Below are 8,803 nucleotides of genomic sequence, written 5' to 3'. Positions count from 1 at the left end.
TGCAAATTCTCATTCAACCTTTCAAAATGAAGAGATGAGGGTCTCTTAAATAGACTTTCCTAGAATTCATCAACGGTTGAGATCGATTTCAATCAACAGTCATGATTAAACGTGAAGTTCAGTTATAAAGGGAGATTTTTAAATTAAATGGAGTTAACAGATTTAATTTGAGTAAAATAAAGTGTTAACTGATTCAATTTGTGTAGAAAAAGGAGTTAACTTATTTAACTCATTTTTTGTCAGTAATGAACTAGAAATTTCCCTTTCTGAACTGAAGAGAGATTTTGTGGAGATATTTAATTTAATAAAATGAGATATGCTCTCATAATTACTTTTTCTATTTAATTAAATAATCTTTAATTAATTAGAGACACTTTTCTTATTTAATTAAATAATTTCATTTAATTAATTAGGAATGGCTTCTCATTTAATTAAATAACTTTCTTTAATTAATTATAAGTAGGTACTCCATTTAACTAAATAATTTTGTCTAATTATTTCAAAATTCTTTTCAAAACTAGTCAACTCAAGTCAATCGTGGTTAAATCTGGTCAACTTTTGGTCAAACTTGATCTTTGCCTATGTGAATATGAGCAAATGTGAGTATGAATTCCAGTAATAATTCGATGCAAATTCTCATTCGACCTTTCAAAATGAAGAGATGAGGGTCTCTTAAATAGATTTTTCATGAATTAATCAATAGTTGAGATCGATTTCAATCAACGACCAAGTTTAAAAGTGAAATTCAGAAATAAAGTGAGATTTCCAAATTAAAAGGAGTTAACAGATTTTATTTGAGTAAAATAAGGAGTTAACTGATTCAATTCGAGTAGAAAAAGGACTTAACTGATTTAACTCATTTTTGATCAATAGTGAACTGGAAATTTCCTATTTAATTAAATAATCTTTAATTAATTAGAGACACTTTTCTTATTTAATTAAATAACTTTATTTAGTTATTCAAGAACGGTTTCTCGTTTAATTAAATAACTTTGTTTAATTAATTAGAAGTAAGTACTCAATTTAATTAAATAATTTTGTCTAATTATTTCAAAATTCTTTTCGAAACTAGTCAACTCAAGTCAACTGTGGTTAAATCTAGTCAACTTTTGGTCAAATTTGATATTTGCGTATGTGAATATGAGCAAATATGAGTATGAATTCCAACAACAATTTTGTGCAAGTTCTCATTCAACCTTTCAAAATGAAGAGATGAGGGTCTCTTAAATAGACTTTCGTGGAATTCATCAACGGTTGAGATCAATTTCAATCAATAGTCAAGATTAAAGGTGAAGTTCAGTCATAAAGGGAGATTTTCAAATTAAAGGGAGTTAACAAATTTAATTTGAGTAAAATAAGGAGTTAACTGATTCAATTTGAGTAGAAAAAAGTGTTAACTGATTTAACTCATTTTCATAAATAGTGACCTAGAAATTTCGCTTTTGGAACTCAAGAGAGATTTTGTTGAGATATTTAATTTAATAAAATGAGATATGCTCTCATAATTACTTTTTCTATTTAATTAAATAATCTTTAATTAATTAGAGACACTTTTCTTATTTAATTAAAAAATTTTATTTAATTAATTAAGAATGGCTTTTCATTTAATTAAATAAATTTGTTTAATTAATTAGAAGTAAGTACTCCATTTAATTAAATAATTTTGTCTAATTATTTCAAAATTCTTTTCGAAACTAGTCAACTCAAGTCAATCGTGGTTAAATCTAGTTAACTTTTGGTCACACTTGATCTTTGCGTATGTGAATATGAGCAAATGTGAGTATGAATTCCAGCAACAATTTGATGCAAATTCTCATTCAACCTTTCAAAATGAAGAGATGATGGTCTCTTAAATAGACTTTTCTGGAATTCATCAACGGTTGAGATCGATTTCAATCAACAGTCAAGATTAAAGGTGAAGTTCAGTCATAAAGGGAGATTTCCAAATGAAAATGAGTTAACAGATTTAATTTGAGTAAAATATGGAGTTAACTGAATCAATTTGAGTAGAAAAAGGAGTTAACTCATTTAACTCATTTTTTATCAATAATAAACTGGAAATTTCCCTTTTTGAACTAAAAAGAGATTTTGTTGAGATATTTAATTCAATAAAATGAGATATGCTCGCATAATTACTTTTTCTATTTAATTAAATAATCTTATGTTAATTAGAGACACTTTTCTTATTTAATTAAATAACTTCATTTAATTAAATAGGAATGGCTTCCCATTTAATTAAATAACTTTGTTTAATGAATTAGAAGTAAGTACTCCATTTAATTAAATAATTTTGTCTAATTATTTCAAAATATTTTTTGAAACTAGTCAACTCAAGTCAACCGTGGTTAAATCTGGTCAACTTTTGGTCAAACTTGGTCTTTGTGTATGTGAATATGAGCAAATGTGTGTATGAATTCCAACAACAATTCGATGCAAATTCTCATTCAACCTTTCAAAATGAAGAGATGAGGGTCTCTTAAATAGACTTTCCTAGAATTCATCAACGGTTGAGATCGATTTCAATCAACAGTCAGGATTAAACGTGAAGTTCAGTCATAAAGGGAGATTTTCAAATTAAAGAGAGTTAACATATTTAATGTCAGTAAAATAAGGAGTTAACTGATTCAATTTGAGTAGAAAAAGGAGTTAACTCATTTAACTCATTTATTATCAATAGTGAACTAGAAATTTTCCTTTTTCAACTGAAGAGAGATTTTGTTGAGATATTTAATTTCATAAAATGAGATATGGTCTCATAATTACTTTTTTTATTTAATTAAATAATCTTTAATTAATTAGAGACACTTTTGTTATTTAATTAAATAACTTCATTTAATTAATTACGAATGGCTTCTCATTTAATTAACTAACTTTCTTTAATTAATTATAAGTAGGTACTCCATTTAATTAAATCATTTCGTCTAATTATTTCAAAAAAAATTTCGAACCTAGTCAACTCAAGTCAACTGTGGTTAAATCTTTCAACTTTTGGTCAAACTTGATCTTTGCGTATGTGAATATGAGCAAATGTGAGTATGAATTCAAGCAACAATTCGATGCAAATTGTAATTCAACCTTTCAAAATGAAGAGATGAGGGTCTCTTAAATGGACTTTCCTGGAATTCATCAATGGTTGAGATCGATTTCAATCAACGGTCAGGGTTAAAGGTGAAGTTCAGTCATAAAACAAGATTTCTAAATTAAAGAGAATTAACAGATTTAATTTGAGTAAAATAAGGAGTTAACTGATTCAATTTGATTAGAAAAAAGAGTTAACTCATTTAACTCATTTTTTATCAATAGTGAACTAGAAATTTCCTTTTTTGAACTAAAGAGAGATATTGTTGAGATATTTAATTTAATAAAATGAGATATGCTTTCATAATTACTTTTTATATTTAATTAAATAATCTTTAATTAATTAGAGACACTTTTTTTATTTAATTAAATAATTTTATTTAATTAATTAGGAATGGCTTCTCATTTAATTAAATAACTTTGTTTAATTAATTAGAAGTAAGTACTCTATTAAATTAAATAATTTCGTTTAATTATTTCAAAATTCTTTTCGAAACTAGTCAACTCAAGTCAACTGTGGTTAAATCTGATCTACTTTTGGTCAAATTTGAACTTTGCGTATATGAATATAAGCAAATGTGAGTATGAATTCCAGCAACAATTCGATGCAAATTCTCATTCAACTTTTCAAAATGAAGAGATGAAGGTCTCTTAAATAGACTTTCCAAGAATTCATCAACGGTTGAGATCGATTTCAATCAGCGGTCAGGATTAAAGGTGAAGTTCTGTCATAAAGGGAGATTTCCAAATTAAAGGGAGTTAAAAAATTTAATTTGAGTAAAATAAGGAGTTAACTGATTCAATTTGAGTAGAAAAAGGAGTTAACTGATTTAACTCATTTTTGATCAACAGTGAACTGAAAATTTCCTTTTTTGAATAGAAGAGAGATTTTGTTGAGATATTTAATTTAATAAAATGATATAATCTCTCATAATTACTTTTTCTATTTAATTAAATAATCTTTAATTAATTAGAGACACTTTTCTTATTTAATTAAATAACTTCATTTAATTAATTAAGAATTGCTTTTTAATTAATTAAATAACTTTGTTTAATTAATTAGGAGTAAGTACTCTATTTAATTAAATAATTTTTTTTAATTATTTCAAAATTTTTTCTGAAACTAGTCAACTAAAGTCAATCGTGTTTAAATGTGGTCAACTTTTGGTCAAACTTGATCTTTGTGTATGTGAATATGAGGAAATGTGAGTATGAATTCTAGCAACAATTCGATGCAAATTCTCATTCAACTTTTCAAAATGAGGAGAGTAGGGTCTCTTAAATAGACTTTCCATGAGTTCATCAACGGTTGAGATCAACTTCAATCAGTGGTCAAGATTAAAGGTGAAGTTCAGTCATAAAGAGAGATTTGCAAATTAAAGGTAGTTAACAAATTTAATTTGAGTAAAATAAGAAGTTAACTGATTCAATTTGAGTAGAAAAATGAGTTAACTGATTTAACTCATATTTGTTCAACAGTGAACTGAAAATTTCCTTTTTTGAACTGAACAGAGATTTTGTTGAGATATTTAATTTAATAAAATGAGATATGCTCTCATAATTACTTTTTCTATTTAACTAAATAATCTTTAATTAATTAGAGACACTTTTCTTATTTAATTAAATAACATTATTTAATTAATTAGGAATGGCTTCTCATTTAATTAAATAACTTTGTTTAATTAATTAGGAGTAAGTACTCTATTTAATTAAATAATTTCGTTTAATTATTTCAAAATTCTTTTCGAAAATAGTTAACTCATGTCAACCGTGGTTAAATCTGGTCAACTTTTGGTCAAACATGATCTTTGCGTATGTGAATATGAGGAAATGTGAGAATGAATTCCAGCAACAATTCGATGCAAATTCTCATTCAACCTTTCAAAATGAAGAGATGAGGGTCTTTTAAATAGACTTTCCTGGAATTCATCAACAGTTGAGATCGATTTCAATCAGCGGTCAGAATTAAAAGTGAAGTTTAGTCAAAAAGGGAGATTTCTAAATTAAAAGAAGTTAACAGATTTAATTTGAGTAAAATAAGGCATTAACTGATTCAATTTGAGTAAAAAAAGTAGTTAACTGATTTAACTCATTTTTGATCAATAGTGAACTGGAAATTTCCCTTTTTGAACTAAAGAGAGATTTTGTTGAGATATTTAATTTAATAAAATGAGATATGCTCTCATAATTACTTTTTCTATTTAATTAAATAATCTTTAATTAATTAGAGACACTTTTCTTATTTAATTAAATAACTTCATTTAATTAATAAGGAATGGCTTCTCATTTAATTAAATAACTTTTTTTAATTAATTAGAAGTAAGTACTCTATTTAATTAAATAATTTCGTCTAAGTATTTCAAAATTATTTTTGAAACTAGTCAACTCATGTAAACCGTGGTTAAATTTGGTCAACTTTTGGTCAAACTTGATCTTTGCGTATGTGAATATGAGCAAATGTGAGTATGAGTTCCAGCAACAATTCGATGCAAATTCTCATTCAACGTTTCAAAATGAAGAAATGAGGGTCTCTTAAATAGACCTTCATAGAATTCATCAATGGTTGAGATCGATTTCAATCAACGATTAGGATTAAAGGTGAAGTTCAGTCATAAAAGAAGATTTCCAAATAAAAGAGAGTTAAATGATTTAATTTGAGTAAAATAAAGAGTTAAATGATTTAATTTGAGTAGAAAAAGGAGTTAACTTATTTAACTCATTTTTTATCAATAGTGTTTTGGAAATTTCTCTTTTTGAACTAAAGAGAGATTTTGTTGAGATATTTAATTTAATAAAATGAGATATACTTTCATTGTTAGTTTTTCTATTTAATTAAGTAATCTTTAATTAACTAGAGACACTTTTCTTATTTAATTAAATAATTTCATTTAATTAATTAGGAATGTCTTCTCATTTAATTAAATAACTTTGTTTAATTAATTAGAAGTAATTACTCCATTTAATTATTTCAAAATTGTTTTCAAAATTAGTCAACTCAAGTCAACTGTTGTTAAATCTGGTCAACTTTTGGTCAAACTTGATCTTTACGTATGTGAATATGAGCACACGTGAGTATGAATTCCAGCAACAATTCGATGGAAATTCTCATTCAACCTTTCAAAATGAAGAGATGAGGGTCTCTTAAATAGACTTTCTTGAAATTTATCAACGGTTGAGATCGATTTCAATCAACGGTCAGGATTAAAGGTGATGTTTAGATATAAAGAGAGATTTTCAAATTAAAGAGAGTTAACAGATTTAATTTGAGTAAAATAAGGAGTTAACTGTTTCAATTTTAGTAGAACAAGGAGTTAACTGATTTAACTCATTTTTGATCAATAGTGAACTGCAAATTTCTCTTTTTGGAATGAAGAGAGATTTTGTTGAGATATTTAATTTAATAAAATGAGATATGCTCTCATAATTACTTTTTCTATTTAATTAAATAATCTTTAATTAATTAGTGATACTTTTCTTATTTAATTAAATATCTTCATTTAATTAATTAGGAATGGCTTCTGATTTAATTAAATAACTTTATATAATTTATTAGAAGTAAGTACTCCATTTAATTAAATAATTTTGTCTAATTATTTCAAAATTATTTTCGAAACTAGTCAACTCAAGTCAACCATGGTTAAATCTGGGCAACTTTTGGTCAAACTTGATCTTTGGGTATGTAAATATGAGCAAATGTGAGTATGAGTTCCAGCAACAATTCGATGCAAATTTTCATTCAACTTTTCAAAATGAAGAGATGAGGGTCTCTTAAATAGAATTTCCTAGAATTCATCAATGGTTGAGATCGATTTTAATCAAGGGTCAGGATTAAATGTGAAGTTCAGTCATAAAGGGAGATTTCAAAATTAAAGGAGGTTAATCGATTTAATTTGAGTAAAATAAGGAGTTAACTGATTCAATTTGAGTAGAAAAAGGAGTTAACTGATTTAATTCACTTTTTATCAATAGTGAACTGGAAATTTGACTTTTTGAACTGAAGAGAGATTTTGTTGAGATATTTAATTTAATAAAATGAGATATGCTCTCATAATTACTTTTTCTATTTAATTAAATAATCGTTAATAAATTAGAGACACTTTTCTTATTTAATTAAATATCTTTTTTTAATTAATTAGGAATGGTTTCTGATTTAATTAAATAACTTTATTTAATTTATTAGAAGTAAGTACTCCATTTAATTAAATAATTTTGTCTAATTATTTCAAAATTCTTTTCGAAACTAGTCAACCCAAGTCAACTGTGGTTAAATCTTGTCAACTTATGGTCAAACCTGATCTTTGCGTATGTGAATATGAGCAAATGTGAGTATGAATTCCAGCAACAATTCGATGCAAATTCTTATTTAACTTTTCAAAATGAAGAGATGAGGGTCTCTTAAATAGACTTTACTGCAATCCATCAGTGGTTGAGATCAATTTCAATCAATGGTTAGGGTTAAATGTGAAGTTCAGTCATAAAGGGAGATTTCCAAATTAAAGAGAGTTAACAGATTTAATTTGAGTAAAATAAAGAGTTAACTGATTCAATTTCAGTAGAAAAAAGAGTTAATTGATTTAACTCATTTTTCATCAATAGTGAACTGAAAATTTTTCTTTTGGAACTGAAGAGAGATTTTGTTGAAATATTTAATTTAATAAAATGAGATATGCTCTCATAATTACTTTTTCTATTTAATTAAATAATCTTTAATTAATTTGAGACACTTTTCTTATTTAATTAAATAACTTCATTTAATTAATTGGGAATGGCTTCTCATTTAATTAAATAACTTTGTTTAATTAATTAGAAGTAAGTACTCCATTTAATTAAAAAAAATTTTCTAATTATTTTAAAATTCTTTTCGAAACTATTCATCTCAAGTCAATCGTGGTTAAATCTGCTCAACTTTTGCTCAAATTTGATCTTTGCATATGTGAATAGGCGCAAATGTGAGTATGAATTCAAGCAACAATTCGATGCGAATTGTCATTCAACCTTTCAAAATGAACAGATGAGGGTCTCTTATATAGACTTTCCTGGAATTCATCAACGGTTGAGATCGATTTAATTCAACGGTTAGGATTAAAGGTGAAGTTCTATCATAAAGGGAGATTTCCAAATTAAAGGGAATTAACAGATTCAATTTGAGTAAAATAAAGAGTTAACTATTTCAATTTGAGTAGAAAAATGAGTTAACTGATTTAACTCAATTTTTATCAATAATGACCTGAAAATTTCCCTTTTTGAACTGAAGAGAGATTTTGTTGAGATATTTAATTTAATAAAATGAGATATGCTCTCATAATTACTTTTTCTATTTAATTAAATAATGTTTAATTAATTAGAGACACTTTTCTTATTTAATTAAATAACTTTATTTAATTAATTAGGAATGGCTTCTCATTTAATTAAACAACTTTGTTTAATTAATTAGAAGTAAGTACTCCATTTAATTAAATAATTTCGTCTAATTACTTAAAAATTCTTTTCGAAACTAGTCAACTCAAGTCAACTTTGGTTAAATATGTTCAACTTTTGGTCATACTTGACCTTTGTGTATGTGAATATGAGAAAATGTGAGTATGAATTCCAGCAACAATTCGATGCAAATTCTCATTCAACCTTTCAAAATGAAGAGATGAGGGTCTCTTAAATAGACTTTCCTGGAATTTATCAACGGTCAAGATTAAAGGTGAAGTTTAGTCGTAAAGGGAGATTTCCAAAT

The sequence above is a fragment of the Cupressus sempervirens genome, chromosome 11, assembly GCF_028749045.1.
Source record: "Cupressus sempervirens isolate cs-2001-9-10 chromosome 11, ASM2874904v1, whole genome shotgun sequence".
NCBI lineage: Eukaryota > Viridiplantae > Streptophyta > Pinopsida > Cupressales > Cupressaceae > Cupressus > Cupressus sempervirens.
Note: the sequence above shows the minus strand (reverse complement) of the source record.